This window comes from Felis catus, chromosome D3 (genome assembly GCF_018350175.1).
Source record: "Felis catus isolate Fca126 chromosome D3, F.catus_Fca126_mat1.0, whole genome shotgun sequence".
Classification (NCBI taxonomy): domain Eukaryota; kingdom Metazoa; phylum Chordata; class Mammalia; order Carnivora; family Felidae; genus Felis; species Felis catus.
This window is the reverse complement of record NC_058379.1, coordinates 15,648,058-15,670,309: the sequence shown is the minus strand read 5'-3', so window position 1 is coordinate 15,670,309 and position 22,252 is coordinate 15,648,058. Positions and strand designations below refer to the sequence as shown.

At 46.4% G+C, this 22,252-nt stretch overlaps 1 long non-coding RNA gene across 1 annotated transcript; it reads right to left on the bottom strand.

Annotated features, from left to right (window-relative positions):
• Positions 1-374: 374 nt before the first annotated feature.
• Positions 375-2,482, bottom strand: LOC109493038. Its single transcript, XR_002147051.3, has 4 exons — positions 2,396-2,482; positions 1,034-1,102; positions 601-805; positions 375-514 (listed from the first exon to the last, which is right to left on the bottom strand). It is a non-coding gene; the product is annotated as an uncharacterized LOC109493038 (long non-coding RNA).
• Between the last annotated feature and the right edge of the window lie 19,770 nt (positions 2,483-22,252).

Genomic DNA, 22,252 nt, shown 5'->3' with positions numbered 1-22,252 from the left:
TGCAACCTGTAGCTATGCATTTCATGGTTTAATGCCCCTGCCTTCTGGTAGACCATAAGCTCTGTGAAGGCGGAGACTGTGTCTGTTGTTCCTTTCTGTATTCCTAGCACCCAGCAGTGTCTGGCCCTATGGCATGTGTTCAATAATGGAGCCAGACTGCCTGAGTCGAAATCCTGGCTTCTCCGTTCACGAGCTGTGTGACCTTAGGCAAATTACTGAACCTCTCTGTGCCTTATTTTCCTCCTCTATAAAGTGGGGAGGGTATCTCCCACAAAGGGTTGTGTTAAGGGTTAAATTAACTACTATTAGCCAGTCGAGGGCCTGGCACCTGGTTAGTATTTATGAGCCTTAATGATTATTATCACTACTTTGGTATTGTCTCAAATTTAATTAATAATGTTGCGGGATGCCAGCACAGCACACAGGCGTGGGCCCGCCTCTGCCTCCGGGGAGCATTTGTTTCTGTGAATCATTTGGAGAAAGATCCGAGTTTGCAGAGAGGCCCGCAGCTCACCTAAGCAGAAAAGTAGAAACCAGAGTGATTTCTTGCTGGAGATTCACAGAGGCCCCCCGGGTCACCAAACAGCCCTTCTCTCTCACCTGGAAGAAATGAAAATTGATTTGAGGCTTGTCCCATCTGAAAAGGTCTGTCGGTAGCCAGCACCGGTGCATGTTGTCAAGGATGCTTTGGGTTTTTGGCCCAGGGAGGAAGTGATTCACGATGATTCGCTTTTCCAGGGAGCGAGGCAGACCCAGTGGAGACACAGAATGAGGTCCCAGGGGCCCGCTGGGCTAGACAGCTTCCCTGAGTAGCAGCAAGAGAGGAAAATTGAGGGGCTGATAGGAGCTGATAAATGAGGAGAGGAGACCCATTGAGAACAAAATCGGGGGACAAAAGGGGGTGGGAATATTGTGCAGAGGAGACAGAGGATGAGAGGGGGGAGGAGAGACAATGCAACAACAACAATGGCAATAACAATAATTATAGTTGCCACTGACAGAGTGCCTACTATGTGCTAGATATTTTACACACCTTAGCCCAGCCGATGCTCCTGGTGACCCTATGAGGCCACATAGCCCATATGTGTCAGTCCTCATCAATCTGTGGATGATAAAAAAGATCACACTTTCTGTATTTATTCATACATTCATTTATTCATTCCACAAACATTTACTAAGCACCCAGCATATGGCAGGCACTGTTCTAGATACTGGGGACACAGCAGAAAGGGTGTCTGAGAATTCAACTCAGTTGTGACATTATCTATCATGAGGTAGCATCAGATCCCACAGGTTAAAAGTTTAGTTCTATGAGACTGCCCCCCCCACCCCTTCTTTTGACTCCAGGTTGTTCCCCTTACTTCCGACGGACTGGCCCCCTCCTTGGGTTTGAGTGATTTGCTAGAGTGGCTCAGAGAAACATTTTACTTACTAGACCACTGGATTATTATAGATATAATAAGCAGGAATAGCCAGATGGAAGCGATACATACGGCAAGGGATAGAGAGAGGGTGTGGAGTTTGCATGCTCTTTCTGGACATGCCACGCTCCCTAAATCTCCACGTGTTCACCAACCTGGCAGTTTTCTGAAGCCCTTCTTTTGGGTTTTTATAGAGGCCTCACTACATAGGCACGATTGATCAACTCTTTGGCCATTGGCGATTGGCCTATCCTCTCTGGAGGTCACAGGTGGGACTGAAAGTCCAGCCCTTCAATCACACGGTTGGTTCTCCTGGCATCGAGCCCCCATCCTTAGGTGGGGGTCCAAAAGGCACCTTATTAACATAAAAAAGGTACCTGTATCACTCTCATTACTTAGGAAATTCCAAGGGTCTTAGGAGCTCTGTGCCAGAAATGAGGATGAAGACCAAATGTATGTATTTCTTATTATAAAGGCAAAAAGTGAGCCATGGGCAAATTTTGGAGAAGAGTATAACAGAAAGAGAAGAAAAGCAGGTGCAAAGGCCCTGTGGTGTGTTTGGGGACTAGAAACAAAGCCAGTGTTCAGGAACATAGTGAGTGAGGGGGAGAGTAGTGGTAGGTGGGGGCAGAAAAGGCACATGTGTGGGCCTCGTGGCCACTGAAAGGACTCTGGCTTTTATTCTGAATGAAATGTTGATCCGCCGCAGAATCTGCAGCTGAGAAGTCATTCCGTCTGACTTAGGTTTTAACAAATCTGGCTGCTGTGTCGAGAGTAGTCTGTGGGGGGCAAAAGAGGAAGCAGGGGGCTGCTGCAGGATCCAGGTGACAGACAATGGTGGCTCAGACCAGGTGGCCACAGTGGGGCTGATCGCGGGAGCAGTGGTGGGATTCCATACCCATCCTGGGTTGACGTGAGTCCCAGCGGACTCACACAGGATAGAAAGCCCCTGAGCCGTGTTCTCCAGCTCTTACCTGTGCCCAGAAGCCCGAAAGGCAGATTCACTCAACACAGGCTGTTCTCTTCTGTTCTGGCTCCACATGCCCTTAGTCACCAATGCCACCCGGTGTGGTGACACGCCCCCAATGTGCTCATTATGAGAACACCAACATCCATGCCAGGGAGGCACCTCCAAGCTTGTGGTCTTGGGGATGCTAGGATGGCACCGTGTGCCATGCAGAGATGGGGAGAAAGGCCTCTGGGCTTTTCAGCTATTCTGCCTGTGCTCACATAGCACAGACACTTTTATCAATGTTTCCATCAGCTTCTGGCCTCAGGTTCCGGCAGGGACCAGACCCCTGGCCATCTTCTCCCTCCTCCTCCCCAGCTAAGCTCATCCTGCTTCCCTGGGTGCAGCCAAAACAGATTCTGGAGGACAGCAGAGAGAAAAAGGGGGAGGGAGAGAGAGAAGGGAAAGAGAGAGATGCCTGGTGTGTTGGGAGCCAGTTTACAGGTGAATTGACAAGCGCAGAAAGGCTGAGTGATTTGCCCGAGGCCATTTCTTGTGCATTCAAGTCCCCTAGGACTCCCTTTTCCTTTGCAACCTAAAGACCCCAGCCCCACGGTACCCATTCCCCCCCCCCCCAGGTCCAAAATGGCACAATATGATTTGCTAATAGAATATTCAACATTGAATGCTTGCATTTGCCGCCTTGGACGTGCTGTGTCTGTATCTGTAGCCGCCACTCATTAGAGTAAGCCAGCCTTGAGTCACCTGGAAAAGGATCATATGTTCCAAAATAAAGAATTGAAGTCCATGCAGTTCGTGGAGGTAGGGTAGGGACGGGCATGTTTTGACAATAAAACAGAATCTTTGACATCCTGGAAAGCTGGGAGAGAGATGTTTGGTCGCTTCTGTCCACTCAGCAGACTGGAGCTGCCTGGAAGTTGGGGGATTCTGATCCATCATCTCAGCAGACTGTAAACTCCCCGAGGTTGGAAATGACTCCTTCAGAGACTTCTTTTCCCTACAGAACCTTGAAAATAGTTAGAAGCTTTATACAGAGACAGGCGGATTCCTGTTAATACTAACAGCTAATGTTTATTGAGCACTTGCCATATTCCGGGAACCACGCTAAGTGCTTCAGTAATCATTACCTCAGTAAATCCTCAGAAACAAAATGAAAAACAAAGCCCAGATGGTAAGTGCTATTATTATTTTATATTATTGTTACCATTTTATAGAAGATGAAATTGGGGGCTCAGGAAAGTTGAGTAAATAAAGTCCAAAGTCACAGAGGTCTTAGAGGGGGGGGATCTGAACCCAGATTTGTGGCTCTCCCTTCTGTTATTCTGATAGGGTGTTGACCTTGGCTTCAACTGGGTTTGGGTCAGACCTCCAGCCTTCTCTTCTCTGCTGTGTGACCTTCAGCAAGTCACTTACCCTTTCTGAGCTGTATTTCCTTCATCCGTGGAATAAGGACAATAAAACATCCCATCGAGTTGGTGAGAGAAGGAAAAAGAAAATATGGAAGGTGCCTGGTGTCATATCTGTCAACAGCGGCCACCTCCAAAATACTAGATCCTTCTCAACACTTAACACGAATGGATTGAGAGAATGAAGAGTTCCCCTTCCCGGCATGCAGAGGGTTAACTTACAACCCCAGGCTGTTAACATTTCTCTAATCTTGGTACTAATTACGTACAGAAATCATTTTGTTTCTGCCACGTATAATAAAAACGATTGTACGGAGATGGAATTTATCATGCTATGTGTTATGAGTGGTTTGGTTTTTTTTAAAAAACGTGCTACCTCCGTTTCCCCACTTGTCTTCATTTCCCCTCTCCTTTTGCCAGATAATCAAATACAAAAGTTATATCAACCTCCCAACCACCTCAATTAAAATGCTCATCCAAAATTTGAAAACAATTAAAAAACCCATTATCTCAGATTTAACGTTCTCTGATTCCGTGTCTATTTTCTGCCATGGCATAAACCGCAGGTAACATTATCACAGTAGGTGCCTTCTAGAAAGCAATGTCTCATTGTCTGCCGTTCTCGGTCCCGCGGCTGCTCTCCCGGCACAGGCCTTATTAAAACCCACACGCCCTGGTGTACTTTATCATGTCCAAATGCATCAAAATAATTGATTGTTTTAATGAGCCCTCCATCTGTCTTATTTTCTTCTGTCTTTCTTTACTCGGTAGTGGGTTTCAGAGAGAAGAAAGGACAGGTTCCCCTCTTGGGAAGTCAGGGACTCAAGATGGGAGGGTCTCAGACTTGCAGCTGCCGGCTAGGGGTTCTGCGGTTCTCTGAGGAAATTAGAAGTGTTTTTCACAGAGAAGACCTTGCAGGGAGGTATGTTAGGGGTTGTGATGGCTGCAAAGAACACAACAGCCGTCAACTGAGCTCAGAAAAAAGAAGAAGACTCTTCAGTCACTCCAGGTGACTTCCGTTTGGGTCAGCAAACATGTATTGAGTGCCTGCTGTATACCAAGACACCATGCCAGACAGTGGAGATATGGTCTCCAAGATCTGGTAGAATCAATCAAAAAAATTCTTTGGATCAGACACATTTCATATACTACTGGTGGGAATATAAAATTTTGCAAACTTCCTGGAGTGTAAGTTAACAATACCTATCAAAAGATTTAAGAGATACGCATGCCTGTTCACCCAGCAATTAGCCTTCTAATCATTTACTATAAGAGGATAATCACTTACGTGTTTGAAGATTTAACTACAAGCTGTGTTCTTTGCAACATTATTTATAAAAGCAAAAGATAAAAAAAAAAACCTTGAAAAAACTAATTGTCACTGACAAGGAATTACATAAATTAATGATGGCGTATCCTTAGAATAAAATCATTTAAAAGCATATCTGAGAAGAGTTTGTATCGAATGGCAAGAAGTCTATGGCACATTGTTATAGGTGAGAGAAACCCAACAGGGTAGCAGATAGTATGACCTCAGTTTTATGGGGGGGGGGAATATACATATACATATATATATATATATATATATATATATATACTGCCACTATGAGAATGAGGGTTATTTTTACATTCTTTCCTGGGCTTTTTCTGTTCTGACTTTTTTTCCCCCTGTTCTGAAAAGAAAAAGTTATTTCCAAAAGGGATACGTGCGAATTGCAGCCAGAAATGGAATGAGGACATTTGGGAATTGAAGCCACTTGGGAGCTGGCTGAGTCCTGTTCCGGCGTGGCTTCTTTGCTCTGTGTTCTGCTCTCGCTGTGCCTTCCACTTACCCATCGTTCTGCTTCCTCAAAGCCTCTTCCTGCTCCTCCTCCCTCAGAGCCTCCCTAGCGACAGACCCACCCCACTATTTCAAGGCCAACGTCGGACTATTTCAGTCTCTGGATATACCTTAGTCCACATTTCAAGGAGAGAGGCTGTTGAGTGGCCCCGCTCATCTGCTTTTCGGCAGGCTGTGGCCCTGTGTCACCAGCCAGTCTGTATATATGGTCAGGTGGAGTCGGTCTAATCAGGTGCGGTCCAAGCAGCAGATCAAGGTTGCCCGGGGTCTTAACCAGGGGAGGGGAGAGAGGCATTTCCCTTTATGAGGCTCTGTGGCTGGGCAGCCGCAGTGATAGGCATCTTCTGCACAACGTCCAGTCGAAGAACTTGAATAATTCAGAGCCCACATATCCACATGGGAACCAGATCCTTTGTCTCCGTGCTCTGCTTTGACCAACTAAACTAAACCATTGTTGATCCCGATGATCTCTGGACTGACATCATAGCTCATCCAATGTGGTTGGGGTGGGGGTGGCCAGGGGTCTAGGACCTGCGATACAAAGATCTGACCGAGGCTTTATTCAAGCGATAGATGCGGACGAGGCAAACATCGTAATTCGATCGCGATCAGAGGAATTAGAGCATTCACGTTAATAATACTAACGACATGCCAAGCACCGAACTTCACAGGCGTTATCCTCGTGAGTCTTCAAACAACCTCGCAAGCTCAGTACTCCTGTTAGTTGCATCTCATAGATGAGGAAACTGGAGGTCGGGAAGTTTAAGTAATTTTCCTCAGGTGTAGCTGGATCCGAATTCAAGCCCAAGCCTTTTCTCATTTCAAATCCTGCAGCTGTCACTACCTCTCAATACTACCCAAATAAAGTCTGTTCCAATTCCTTCTTTTGGAATAATTAGCAATAACCGTTGCCACCTCTCGACCCTTCTGGCTTTTTATCCAGAGCAAGATCAGGCTCTCTGGCTCCATTTGCCCCAGACCGGACAAGCCACAGAACTGTAATAATTACAACACTTTTCGTTAACAGATGATGGGAGTCCAACACGAACCGGGACTCAGTAGTTCAACCATTGGGCAGCCTTCTGCTTCTAGTGAGGATGGAGTCACAGGGATGGGATTTAACTTCCTGCCTGGAACAAACAAACAAACAAAATGGTACAAAATATGCTACAATGATGTTCCAGCTATTGGAGCTCAAGAAACAAAGGACAGTGACCTGTGGGAGGCAGGAAACAAGTGACGTGAGCCCTAGGTGTGCCCCCGGTGTCCTGCCATGACAGGGTTTCCAGGCTGCAGGATGGGAAGGGGGAGCCCGATGGACGAGAATTGAGAAGACAGAGCTGAGAGTCTGGGGAATCTGTAGTGGGGAGAGCTCCTAGCTAAGGTACTGGAGAGTCACAGGCCACGCAGAGAACTTCAGAGATGAGAGAAGGTTACTGATCAGCCCATGAGTGCAAGGTAACTACCCAAGGCTGGAAAAGAACCATCTGTAAGGAGCGGAGATAACAGTGCTGAGAGTTCACATTGGGCTGAGACAGTGACGGTTCCCACCAGACTGAATGGAACACCTCGTGAATCTCAGGGCACCGGAGAGAGTGCAGAAGGGTCTGGCCTCATTGGTGGGGAATAATTACCCCTTGACTGAACATGTTGCCCATAAAAAAAAAATCTATCTGGGGGCGCCTGGGTGGCGCAGTCGGTTAAGCGTCCGACTTCAGCCAGGTCACGATCTCGCGGTCTGTGAGTTCGAGCCCCGCGTCGGGCTCTGGGCTGATGGCTCAGAGCCTGGAGTCTGTTTCCGATTCTGTGTCTCCCTCTCTCTCTGCCCCTCCCCCGTTCATGCTGTGTCTCTCTCTGTCTCAAAAATAAATAAACGTTAAAAAAAAAAATTAAAAAAAAAATCTATCTGTAAAGTGGGATCCCCACAGCCGGCATATTTAATAATAAAAGACTGCATTCTTTCACCTAATATCAGAAACAAGACAAGGATGTTACTATCACCTTTTCTATTTAACAACGTCCTTGCCAGTGAAATAAGGCAAGACAAAGAAATAAAAGACAATCTAATTGGAACAGAAGAAACGATGATCTTCATTTGCAGACAACCGGATCATCTATATAGAAAATCCTATGCAATCTGCAAAAACGCTACTATATTAATAAGTGAGTTTAGCAAAGACCTATTAATAACACCAAAGAATTATCTGGCTCAACATGTCCGTAGCATGAAGGTGGGGAAATTCTGTTCTAGAAGAATATATAAGAGGGAACTTTTGTGGCCTTGGTTTAAGCAAAGAGTTTCTTAGACATGACATCAAAAGCATAGTCTGTCAAAACAAATGAACAAATTAGACTTCATCAAAATTAAAATCTGCTGCGCTTAGTCTGATTGGGATATCATAACAAAATACTACAGACTGGGGGACTTATAAACAACAGAAATTGATTTCTCACAGTTCTGGAGTCTGGAAGTCCAAGATCAAGGTGCCAACAGAGTCAGTGTCTGGTGAGGACCCGCTTCCTGTTTCATAGACTGGACCTTCTCATTGTGTCCTCACACAGTGGGAGGGGAGGGGGAGCTCTCTGGGCTCTCTTATAGAAGGGCACTAATCTCATTCATCAGGCTTCTGTCCTCATGACTTCATCACCTCCAATGCCATTACCTCAGTGGTTAGGATTTCAACCTACGAATTTTAGGGGGACGTAAACATTCAGTTCATTGCATGCCGTTCAAAGACACTGTTAAGAGAAGGAAAAGACAAGCCACAGACTGGAAGACAATATTTGCAAATAGTACATCTGATACAGGATTTGTAACCAGAATATATAAAGAACTCTCAAAACTCAATGATAAATAATCCAATTTTTAAAATGGACAGACTAGTTTTTAATTAGTTTTTAAAATTATTTTTATTACTTTTAAGTTTATTTATTTTGGAGACAGAGAGAGCAAGGGGCAGAGAGAGAGAGGGAGAGAGAGAATCCCAAGGAGGCTCTGCACTGTCAACATGGCACAGATTCAGGACTCCAACTCATGAACCATGAGATCATGACCTGAGCCAAAACCAAGAGTTGGACGCTTAACTGACTGAGCTACCCAGGTGCCTCTGGACAAACTATTTGAGCAGGGGATCCAACATGGCAGAGAAGTAGGGGTACCCGAAGTTCCCTTGTCCCTCAAACACAGCAGTGTTGAGGCCAAAGGACTTTGAATTCCAAGTGTCCAGGCTGCAGAGTGACAGAGAGGTCTCCAGGGGCCCACGGGGACAACCTGGTGGGCCATAAGTGCGTGATTGCAAAGTGGGAGAGATAACGTGGGCGGTGTAGGCACAGAGGGGAGGGGTCCTCTTCCTCAGAGGGACAAAGGGAAGAGAAAGAGAGGCTGTACAAGTGTAGGACTGTATTTGAACAGACAGTCCACCAAAGAAGCTATGGGTACGGCAAATATGTTCAGCAAAATATGCTTGACGTCACTAGTCGTTAGGAAAAAGCCAACTAAAAAAACAATGAGATATCGTTACACAACTATTGCAATGCCTAAAATTCCAACGACTGACCCTACCAAGCCCTGACAAGGAGTGAAGGAATTGTGACTCTTAGATGCTGCTGCTGGTGGGAATGTCATATAATACAGCTTGTTTTGGAAATAAGTTGGGCATTCTTAAAAAAAAAGTAAATTATACCTATTCTACGATTCAGCTCTCGCACTTCTAGGCATTTACCTAAGAGAAATGAAAGCATATATCTATATAGAGACCGGCACATAATGCTTGTAGCAACTTTATTTGTAATAGCCCTGAACAGGAACCAACCCAAGTGCCCATCAACAGGTGAATGGATAAGCAAACTGAGACATCCATATGATGGTGTAGTACTTAACCATAGAAAGGAATGATGTGTTAATACACATAACAGCGATGAATCTCAAAATAATTATGCTGGATGGGAGAAGTGAGATGAAAAAAACAAAGGGATATACCGTGTGATTCTTTATATAAAATTCAGGAAACATAAAGCTTATCTTTAGTGACAGAAAGCAGATCAGTGATTGCCCAAGGCAAGGGGCGGGAGGGAAGGATTAAGAGAGGTGGAAAGAAACTTGGGGGGTGATGGATAATGCTCTTACCTTGATTGTGGTAATGATTTCACTGGTGTACACATATATTAAAATATCAAATTGTACTCTTTAAATCTGCGCTGTTTATTGCGTATTATACCTCAATGGAGCCCTTAAATTAAAAAAAGAAAAAAATGTGAATGCATAGATTTTTAAAAAATTGAACAGTCAAGGGAGAAATTCTGGCTCCAAGAGTGTCTGAAAGAAAAAAAACAAACCACGAGCTCACATGATATCTTCTTTGTGTAATTTTCCATTCTCTGGTTTGTGGCCTCTCCCAGAGGGGCCCGCCTCTTGTGGCCAACGGGGCTGCCACGACTCCTGGACTTCATCCTTGTACATTCAGATCCAGAGAAAAGAAATCAGTGTGTTTTCCCTGAGGGTTGGGCCTCCTGCAACTCAGAAACTCTAATTAGACCATTTAGGTCACATGCCCATGAACGTATCAACCGTGTAGTCACAGCCAGGGGACTATGATGTCTCAGATGGGAGTCCCGTGGAGTGAGAACAGGAAGGAGACATATTTTTAAAACGGTTCAGGACTGTGGTCACAAGAAAGGCCTTGGAGACTGTGGTGATTATAAGCATGCACCTCTCAGACCTCTGGCTGCAGGGAGCACAGTGGATCAGCGGCCGTGCTCTGAAATCCACTGTCTGCACCGAGGTCGCGTTTCCCTGGGGTGGCTTCCAGCCAGTGGCTGAGTGTAGGAGGAATACTAAGGCAGGCCCATTCCCAGCTTTTTTTTGTTTGTTTTTGGAAGACCTGGATTAACACAGGTGCCAGGGAGGCAACTAACAAATCTCTACCTTTGATCAAAAGTTCTCAGGTTTGTCCAATAAGTTCTTCTCCCATATTTTATTTGACTTGTGGCTTTGGTTACAGAAAACTGGTGGGGACGCAAAAGCCTTGAAGTTGATATAACAATATTGACTTATTGGCTGATAACCCTGCCTTCTATTTGCCAAGCACTCAATGATTTACAAGGCCCTTTAGGGTACGTAGCTTCATCTGAGCCTTGCAAAAATGCAGTGAGGCAGGTGGAGCTATTTGATGTTAGTCCTAGGAGACTGGTATTCCAAGAGGTTAAGATGAATTGTTTAAAGTCCCATACATTTATGGCACTATTGTGCCTAAGAAATTTTCAATGGCTCTTCACTGCCTTCCAGTTAAGCACCAAGCTAGTAATGTGATACAAAACAGCCCTGTGCTTCAACACTAGTCATACTGAGCTATGTTCAGTATTCCAAGAAGGCCACATACTATTTGGCCTCCTGGCCTTTGCATGTGCTGTTCCCCCTTCCTGAAACTCTGTACCATACCCTTTTCTGGTATCAACTAACTCTCTTCCTCTAAGAAGATATTCTTTTCTTTATTTTCTTAACATTTATTCATTTTTGAGAGAGAGAGAGAGATGGAACGCGAGCTGAGGAGGGGCAGAGAGAGAGGGAGACACAGAATCTGAAGCAGGCTCCAGGCTCTGCGCTGTCAGCACAGAGCCTGACGTGGGGCTTGAACCCACAAACCGTGAGATCACGACCTGAGGTGAAGCCTTACGATCAACCAACTGAGCCACCTAGGAGCCCTAAGAAGATATTCTTTAAGACTGGATCATGTGTTCCTTTGGGTTCCCCAGTAAGCTGTAATTATCCATTTCATAGCACTTGGCAAAATATATTGTAACATACACTGTAATTGCCTGTTCTCATAACTCCACTAAGTAGGACTGATTATCATCACTTTCCAGAGGAAGAAAGACAATAGGGAAGGTGGAGTGTATTAGTCAGTGTTCTCCGGAAAAACAATCAGAAGGAGATAGATAGATAACACAAGGAACGGGATCGCGTGAATGAATTATGGAGGCTGAGAAATCCCAGGATCTGCAGTTGGCAAGCTGGGGACCCAGGAGAGCCAATGCATAGTTCCAGTCTGAGTCCCAAGGCCCGAGAATCAGGAGAGCCAATGATATATATCTAGCCTGAAAGTTGCGAGGCTGGAGATCCAAGAAAAGCCGATGATTCCATCCAAGTTTGAAGACTGGAAAAGACTAACATCCCGGTTCGAACAGTCAGGAAGGAGAAGTTCCCTCGAATACAGACTTAATTCTGTTCAGGTCTTCGGTTGACTGCATGAGGCCCACCCACACTGGGGAGGGCCATCTACCTGAGTCCACTGATTCAAATGTTAGTTGTCACACCTGGAATAATGTCTGGCGAAATGTCCCGGCACCCAGTGGCCCAGTCAAGTAGACACATACAATTAAGCATCACGTGGAGTAATGGCAAGGTGGCATGACAGTCGGTGACAGAGCTGGATTACAAACTGTGTCTCGCAGGCATGGTACTGTCCCTTTGGACACTACAGCCACGGGCTGGTGACTCTGGCATGATCCATTTGCATTTCCTAAGGATGTACGAGGTGCCAGGCTGTGTGCTTGGCATTTTACTTATGTCCCCATGACCTTGGACTGTCGTCTCCGGATGCATGGATATTTGTTGGGTGAACAAACCCCATTTGCCAGAGAGGGTAACTCGCGTACCGTGGGATTCAAACCCAGGACTGAGTCCACAGCTGGTGCTTCTTGCATCGCATCGTCCTTCTCAAAAAGCCTTTATTTTTCCAACCTGATTCCTCCCCTCCCAGAAACATGTCCTTCTGGAGCATGACTTTGGCTCTCCAGCAGGCTGCAGGCCAGGTGGTGCCCATGAGGAGGTCCAGGAATTAAAACCACAGCTGCCCCCGGGGCACGTCTAGCAAGGAGGCATCATCCCTTTGCCAGAGCAGATTTCCCCAGTGCTCCGTGGTGCTGCAGAATCGGCAGGTGAGCAGACCCCGGACTCAGGGGCCCGGCCACGCACCTTGCCGGTCAGCTGGCTTGTGATCTGGCCCTTTCTACCCCAGGATCCCCAGATGCACGGGGGTTTGCTGGGTCTGCAATGCCAAGCCGTAGCTCTGTTGAGGGGATTTGTATTTTTTTTTTCTTTTCCTTTCTCTTTTTAAATCTCAGCAGCAGCTGCTCCTCCGTCCATGGCGGGTTCTGAGTGTCTCAGAGAGGCGTCAATATTGACAGAAGAGGCCTCACTGCCTAGCAGGGGATGCGGTTTCGGAAGACGAGCTGAGCAAGCTCATTAGGATGGTTTCTCGGCACCCTTTGGCAGCCCCAGTTACTTGGCTCTGAGCATCATGAATATGGATCAGAGAGGAATGGGATCATGTGGATTAGGGTGGGTTTTTTTGTTTTTTTAAACACAGAGAGAGTGCAGAGTAGGATTTTAAGGTCACTAGTTTTGCAGTCAGAGAGACCTGACTTCCGATTCCATCTCTGCCCTTTGCTACCCCTTGTGACCTTGGGAAAGAGCGTTTGCTACTCTGACCCTCAGTGTCCTTATCTGTAAAATGACCCTCACGATAATAAATGCTGCAAAGGTGTGTGGTTAGAATCACATGCCTTAATGCATTTAGCACAGGGCCTGGCACACTGTGAGTGTCCAATAAACACAACAGTTCCTGGTGTTCCATCGAGAAATGGTCACATCCAGGGCAACTGGTTTCTTTCCTGAGAGTGAGGTAGCCTTTGCCAAGAGTCTCCCTGCATGCAGACTTTCCCTCATGGTCCATTGGTCAGACCTGAGTTCCATTCACATTCCTGGCCCAGTCACTTGCTAGAGGAACAGAACATCTGTAATTGGCCCAGACCAGTGGGTCGCATGCCCCCCCCCCGACAAAATTTTCACCTGAAAACACAACTCATGATGAGGAGAAAAATCAATCAATTGAAATGGACCCAGAGCAGACACATATGTTGGAATTAACAAACGAGGACATTAAAACAGGCATTCTAACTGTATTCCACGAGTCTCAGATGTTAGGTAGGAATATGACAGACATCAAAAAGGCCCACGCTGAACTTTTACAGATGAAAACTACAACGTGTGAGAGGAAAAATACACCGAGTGGAAAGCACTGCAGATTATATGTTGCAGAAGAAAAGATGCACGACGTTGAAGACTTTAGCAACAGAAATGATCCAAAGTTGAACACACAGAGGAAAAAGAAATTTTAAAACCCAAACAGAGCATCAGTGAGCCGTGGCATGACTTCAAACGGCCCGACGTATGTTTCATCGGAGGCCTTGATGGAAAGAAAAGAATTATTGAAAAATACGCAGAAAGAAGGGCTGAAAATTTGCCATGTTAGATGAAAAGCTTTGGCATCAACTATATCCTGGTTCAAGATGCCAAGTATGCCCCTTGCCGCTGTGTGAGCCTGGGCACATTCGCACCTGCTCTGAGCTTTGTGGTGAGTCTGGATTCACTGAGAAGTACACCTCACAGGGTCACTGTGAGGCCCAAGGGAGATGCAGTTTATGAAGCACTTGCCAAGTGCCTGGCCCACGGTGAGCCCCTATTACTGGTCTGTTATTATTGCAGTAAAGTCTTTGCCAGCGCTGGCCTTCTGTGGTTTGCAGAGATTCCAGTGTTGATCCTTTGGTTCATTTAATAATAACTGACATTTATTGGGTGCTTACAATAGCTCAGGTTCTATGCTCATTGCTTTATTTGTATTAACTTACATGCTGACACCAACCTCTGAGGAGTGTGTATGTTTTACACCCGTCTCCATTTTATAGATGAGAAAACTGAGGCACACAGGGTTAAGTAGCTTGCCTAAGGCCACAGCTGGTGGAAGAGAGTTAGCTCTGTCAGTGCCTCAGAGGCTCTGATCACATCTGGCCCAACCTCCTTGTTTTATAGTTCATGAAACTGAGGCCCAGAGAGGCTGAGGCTTCTTACCAGAAGTTGCACAGCAAACCAGGGCTAGAACCCCACGCCTCGCCCAGAGCTGGTTTCATTCCCCTCTAGGAGCCCTCTAATAGTGCTATGATTCCCAAGCCTTCTTAGTCAATATACTTGTCAATATCTGCAACCAATTTCCTGAGCTCAGGCTGGAGCCCTTGGCAAATCGTCCTTCCTTTTCTTCACTCTTTATCTTCCAGTGCAGTAAGCAGCTCACTTATGTCCTGTCTTCTCCAGCCAGCTTCCAAGAGCCTTAATGGAATAATTCATGCAAACATCTTACTTTCAGGGCCATTTGCATTCAAAAGCATGGCTGGGAGTGAACAATTCTTAACCTAAAGTAATGAATTTCCGGGTGGCAGGATTTGAGGCATCTGTGCTGGAGACGTTTTGTGATGGGCATGCAATCTCACTGGCACCCCTAAATCACACTAATTGTTCATTCTCTCTTACTTTATTCGTTCACTTTTTTGGTTATCTTTGTGGGCACTTCCAAGGCGCTTGGTATTTGGCAATAAGAAAGTAAACATGGGTAGGGCATCGTCCCTGCCTTTGGGGAAGGTGGGGAAAGGAAGAGATGACTACAGTTGTGGTAAGTGTTATGACACAGGATGGACTGCCTATCTCGCTACTTGGGTCCATCAGGGCAGGCTTCCAGGAGGAGGTGACCTGAGTTGTGTCGCGCAGCTCTGTGCCACGTGAGACAAAAGAATTACTGAGAGTCCAAATGGTTTGGAACAACCCAGAGGGGACTCCACCAAGAAAACCTCCCTTAAGCAAGGCAGTTACACAGTAAACAGAATGATCCTTCTGCAGCACAAAGCGGATCATGTAACTCCCTTAATCAACTCCCCGGCCTGGGTAGCTCTCTTGTATTTACTGGGACTTGAACAATAGAATGTGGAAACGAAAGCAGAAAAATAAGTTACGAGAGACACCATGACTCTACGTACGTGACCCCTTATGCATCTACGATAGCAAACTCAGGAAGAATGCATGGGGGCGGGGTAAGAGGTGAAGTAAGGGGTAAGGGTGGGCTCAACATTCCTTAGTAACCTAAGTATTTCATCTTGGAAGGAAAAGCACTTCTGCTTTAGGTGTGTCTTGTTTTCCCCTTGGTTGAGCAGCTACTTTGTTCAGCATGTGCTGCATTCAGCACAGACTGTTCTTGCCTTACTTACTTTTTATCTCTCTGTCCTCTGTATTCCCGCAGAGTTGACTTTTGAAGGACTCATACAATGTCATCTCTTCCCACTAGAAAGTGAGCTCTGTGAGAGTAGACGTTTTGAGTGCATCCCTAGCGGGCACAACGATGCCCAGCATTGCAGGTGCTGGATAAATATCTGGTGAATGACTGCATAGAAAAATAAAGATCCAGGAAGGGATTCCAGACAGGAGGAACAGCATGTGCAAAGGTGGGAGAGTGCAAAAGGACACAACACATTTGGGAATGGCAGGAAGGTCACTGTGGCTTTAGCATTGGGTACGTGGCAGGAGGGGGGTGGGGGATGGGTGAGTCAAGGCTGTGGATCAGAGTAGAAAGGTCTTTGAACGATAGGCTGAGTTTGGACCTGAGTATAGACTTGGCCCTGAAGGCAATGGGAAGATATAGACGGGTTTTCAAAGAAAATTTATTTTAAATGTTTACTTATTTTTGAGAGAGAGAGAGAGAGGCAGAATATGAGTAGGGGAGTGGCAGACAGAGAGAGGGAGACACAGAATCTGAAGCAGGCTCCAGGAGGCGAGCTGCAGCACAGAGCCCAATGCGGGGCTCGAACCCACAGACCGTGAGATCATGACCTGAGCCGAAGTTGGATGTTTAAACTACTGAGCCACCCCAGTGCCCCGATATAGATGGGTTTCAAGCAGGGCAGTAACATGATCAGCTTTGTGCTCCAGAAGGATCATCCTGTTTACTGTGTGAACGAGAAAATGGGGTAACAGAGAGATGGGGTGTGGGGCTGGAAGCCCAGAGAAACAGCTGTTCTCCTAGTTTGCACAAGGACCCCTAGCAAGAAAGCCAAGCTTGACCGAGGAAGCACAGGATGGGGTGGCTATCCAGGCTTGAGGGAGACCTAGTCTGGGCTGCACCTTCCCTGGCTTCCTGCTGGAAGGCTTGTGGTCATGCGGAAAGCCCATTACCATCCCACCAGGAGAAGCTTCCCCTTGTTAAAATTCTGGGCCATGGTGTCTTGTATTAAAGCTGATATTAAGCCATAAAATGTAATATGTTATGACACCATAAAATGCAGTGTAATTGCTATAAAACCATAAAATGTAATGTAACAGGCTCAGTGTCCATTACACTGTTTCACAGTCTAAAACAGTTAGCTTCCACTCTGCTTTTAGACAAACAAACAATTCCTATTCATGACTACCTCTGGAGAAAGGTATGGGAAAATCAACCCAGATGAGCATGAATTGTAACACGAACATCAAGGGAGGAGGCAGTGTGTTGGGGAGGAAAATCCCCAGGCTCTTAGAACCTAGCTTCCAACTCTGTCCAGCGATGTCTAGATCAGGATCCCAAAAAGCCGAACAGAGACGGGGATTCAGACTAGATTTCTCCTGAAATCACATGTGCCTAGCTCCTTGCTCTGCCCAGATCTGCTTCTCTCACTCTCCTTCTCCTGTAAATAACTGGCCAGTCGGTGGCCTCGGAATCTCCCCCCACAAAAGGGATGCAACCTTCCGGGCATCTCTGAGCAAGGTGTGCAGGTGTGAGCTGTTTGCGGCCAACATTTGCAGTGGTTGGTGATGGGGGTGTGTGTGGAGAGGAGGGTGGCATCATCAGCAGACACAACAAGCTTACAATTTGTAGCTCTGTCCTGGCTGAAAGACTTTCTCCTCTAAGCATGAATTTTTTCTGCATAAATTGAGGAAAGCACCATCTTATTGTAAGAGGCTGTGCAAATTGAACGAGATCCTAAGGAATCCTGTATGGTTGCAGGTCTATACGAAGCACTTTAGTATGCAGACAGCCCCTGGTAAATATATCCACATACACACAGTATCACACAAATACACTCAATGGATTTAAAATCAAGTAATGCACCTAGTATGGGAAACACCGACCCATATGTGTTTAGAGAAGGAAGTATGCAAATAGAAATGAATGCACACCTAAATATGCATACAGAAACAGTATCAGGTACTTCGTTAAAGCTGTGCTAACCAAAGGGGGAGGGGTCTTGATAAAATAACTCAAGGCAGAGTTAATCCTCTGGATTGGGATGCTACGAGGGATTCAGTGTGGCTGCACCACCGGCTCAATTATCTTGGATCTGCTCATCCTGAAGCCAGGTTATGGTGGAGGCATCTTCGTGGTGAGTCAATGGTATGTGATAGATAGCGGGGGGGGGGGGTGTGCTGGTGTGTGATGAGGGGATGGGCAGAGTACTAGCATCATCTGCTTTAGGTACGAGAGAGAGAGAGGTCTCCAAAGCGGTGATGGGAAGCTCCAAGAGTCTGTAGTGAAGATCCCATGGCAATTAGGGAGTGGGAGAATGACTTAGACAGTAGCCACCCCAATTCCCCACCCTTAGGGGACTCTGTCTGGTGGAGACGCTTTACTGAAGCCTAATGAAAAGGACTGTTGTGTGTGTTTGCATTCAGGGTATATGTGTGATTGACTCACAGGAACGCGTTTGATAGTGTAGTATATATCCCTGCCCTTCCACTGTTTTTAAAAAATTATTTGTTAACATTTTTAAATTTATTTTTGAGAGGGAGAGAGAGACAGAGCCCGAGCGGGGGAGGAGCAGAGAGAGGGAGACACAGAATCCGAAGCAGGCTCCAGGCTCTGAGCTGTCAGCACAGAGCCCGACGCCAGGCTCAAACTCACGAACCATGAGATTGTGATTGGAGCCGAAGTCAGACACTTAACCCACTTTGCCACCCACGTACCCTGTTCCCCTTCTACTCTTAAGTGTGCAACATGGTGGTGCCTGTTGCGTCATTTAGGATCCCACTCAGCTGCAAGAAACAGACACAAGTTAGAAGTTTATGTCCTTTCACAAAAAAAGAAGCCCAGGGGGAGAAGAGTCCAAACTCCAAGTTCTACGGGAACCAGAAAATAATGCAAACGAGTCCCATCTAAAGGGGGGCAGTGGTTACCGAGATTCACCCAATTGCTGCCATGGGGCATCGCCTAGTCTCAGTACTGCCTGATCTTTTGATCTTTTAAGAGAAGCTTAAAACTTGGGTTTGGTATGTTGTCACCCGACTTCTAAATGTTGAAGCACCGAGGACCCAGTAAAACCCATAGTGTGACGTACTTAATCCAGGGCTGCCAGTTTGTGACCGCTGATCTAGTCAGAACGATGTAGAAATCCATACGTGTGCACATACACATGCATCACCGTGTGAAGACACCGATACTGTAAGACTGAGTGTGGAGCTTTCCTACTGAGCTATTTTCAAGTGGCGGGTGGGCTCTCAGCCCTGGGGATTCAGCCGTGAACGACTGCATTAAGCTAAAAGTTGAGAGCTGGAGTCTTGTCCCCAGAGAGGTTCCAGGCTCTCCAGCAGGTTGGAAAAGCAAAACCATTATGCATTATGGGTGCCCCTGCGTGGATGTAAACCCGTTGCCCCTGCATGGATGCTGAGCCTGAAGTCAGCAGGGCTGCTGATCAGAACATATGTATGTGAAATGCAAGATGTCAAGAGCAAAGTCGAACCCACGAAGATGAGCTAGAATCCCCACCGGTCTTTCTCTGAGACCCACGTACGGCTCTCGGTGCGTCCAGACTTCGGTGATGCTGTGATCCTTAGGAAGACCACGGAGCCGCATCCAAATCTGGCCTGGGATTTGGAGAAGGTGGAAGAGAAGAGCTGGCAGGAAATGGAGGGGCCACGGGCCCATCTTCTGCCGCAAGCCCCTAATGAGATGAGCCACCGGCTCCATGACTGTGGGTGGGAGTTACAACAGCACTGAGCTTTTACACTGACGCTCCTAGCACAAACACAGATGGCTGCCGCTTCATGTTGTTAAAGTTTATTAAAAAAAAAAAAAAAAAAAAAAAGTAAAACCAATGAGTTACTTACCTGTAATTACTAACAGCTTCTTGTGCACTCACCAAAAAGACAGTTTGCAAGCCTGGAGCACTCAAACCGAAACATGGAATGATGTTCAGGGATACATTGCTATAATGCACCTTATCTAGTGTGCAAACAGTGAGTGTTTATTCTATACGGTGACTGGTTACAATATTAGAATTCTCTTAAAGGGAGTTGGTTAGTGGTTACCTCATACCAATTTTGGGGAAATATTTAAGGGTCGCTTAGGATTTTCAGAGGCATAAGCAAGAAATGACCCAGGTCAAGTTAACCCCACTTGTCTTACAAAATAAGTCATATTAAGCTGTGCTTGTATGACTAACTGCTTTGTCTGCTCAGGGAGTTCTCAAGTGTGGTCTCTGTGTTTGACTTTAATAATGTCCACCTTTCAAAGCTCCCCCAAATCTCTCCTACTCAAATGCAGAACCCTACAGGGAAGGTAATTTGGGGAAAAGGTTGGCACTTAACTAAGAAGACACCATGCACAGCCACTGCAGACAGGGAAGACAAGGGAATTGGCAGTACCGTTGATGAGAGTTCTGGAAGGCAGAGGGAGGGGGTCTGTGGGTGCTTACCCAACAGTGAGCTGGGGCAGAAAGAAGTGAGGTTAAACTGAGAAGCAAGGGGGAGGTAGGAGTCAGCCAGGTGAGATGGGTGTGGAGGAGGGGGAGAGAGGGAAGAAGGCAGTGGGGGAGGAGGAGGAGGAGGATAAGAGAAAAAGGGAAAAATAGAACAGAGACAGTGAAAGAAAGAAGCATACAGAGAGGACCAGAGAGATTGGAAAGAATTAAGGAATTTTAGAAGCACCTGTATTTAGCACAGAGAATGAAGAACGGTATGAAACAGCCCAGAGGGATAAGCAGGGACCGACAACACATAAACATACACACATGTGCATAGAGATCACTACGTGTCTATAACGTACACTTGGATGTGCACAACTCACCCAGTTAACGGATAGTATACATCCACACGTGTCCATACAGAGACACAGAAAGACACCCAGAATTCCCCTCACTGATTCCCCTCCATTGCCCTCACGCCCAGGAGCAGGGGGGGGGCTAATCCTGGTCAGATCCTGGAGGTGTTTCTGCCATTGACTTGCCCGATGGAGACGTGGTGTGGACACTCAGCCAACCACAGCCGTCCCACGGGTAGGTAGCCCTGTTAGACATCTCGTTTTGTTCTGGGGGAAAAGCTGGCCCTTCTGACATGATAACGAAGCCTGACTGCTTGGCTTCTGGGGGCCTTGAGAGGAGACCTTGTTTCTAATTCATTTTACAACTCACTTTATGGTGCTATTAACGAATATAACAGACCATAAAAGCAGGGAGGAAATGAGAGAGCAGAATGTCCCCGCTGTGAATTTTGGTGAGACACCCAAAGAATCGGTGAACGGGAAGGTCACAGAGCCGTCAGCCAGGGAAGTGTTGTTGGGAGCTGGGGTTTGAAAGCAGAAAGGGACAGAAAGGAACAAACCCAGGGTCTTCCCTCACGACTCTGCTGTCTGTGTGCCCGAGCATGTGCACATGAGAAAGAACCATGTGGATGCATATGTATAGGTGCCCGTTGTGTGTGTATTTTTATCTGAGGATAGGGGAGAGGGACTCTAAAACCCCAGGAGCAAACTCAGGTTTTCCCAGGCTCGAGGAAAATAATATTTTCCTCTGCACCACCAGCCCCCTCCCTTCTGCTTAACAGAGTGAAAGGAAAACATGATTTCAAAATTTCTGCTAATTCTTAGGATCAAGATGGAGACCTGGGTAAGGTGGATCTTTCTTCTCTGAGGACGTGCCACCAAGAATTTTGAATAATGCCACGGAAAGTCCTGGCGCTGTCTGCGATGGAGATCGGGAAAATATTCATTTGCTTTGCAAAATAGAATAAGATTTTATAGATGTCCCCTGGCACAGGGAAGTTGGAGGAGGATGTAGGCGAGGGGAATGAGAAGCCGTAAACAGAAAAGGTATCAGGCAGGGACCTAAGGGGAAAGACAGTCCGTGAGACTTTAAGGAGATTTAAGAATGGAGATGTTGAGTGTTACATTTTTGGTTGTTTCCTGTTCTGCACTGAACTGTAATTCACTCCTGATATCACTAAACCTTCCATAAAAGTCTGCGTATTAGTTGAGGTAAAGGTTAAGCTGCTGTAACAAAGAACCCCCCAATGCAGTGGATTAAGGAAGACAGAGGTTTATTTCTTATTCGTGAAACTGCCCTGAGGTGAGCGGTAACTGGAATATGTCAGGCTTTCCTCCACACCCTCGCTCAGGGACCCAGCTTCCTTCCCTAACATTGTCATCTGTGTGGTTCGGTTGCATCCAAGCACATCCTTAGGCCTTTGTATAAAGGGGAAGGAAGTAAAAGAACATGATGCACCATTTTCTTTTAAGCAAATGTGGCAATGCTAAACATATCACTGCCAGGCACATTCCATTGGTTAAAACTTAGTCACGTGGTCCTGTGATGCCCCAGGGGAGGCTGGGAAATGTAGTCTTCAACTGAGCAGCCATGTGCTCTGCTCTTACTATGGAACAAAGGGAGAATGGAATTTGTTAGAAACTGAGAATATCTGTTGCAGTCTTAGTCCGGGTCTGAATCACTAGAGCTCCTTACCTGCGTTGTTGTAATAGTCTCCCACTTGCAC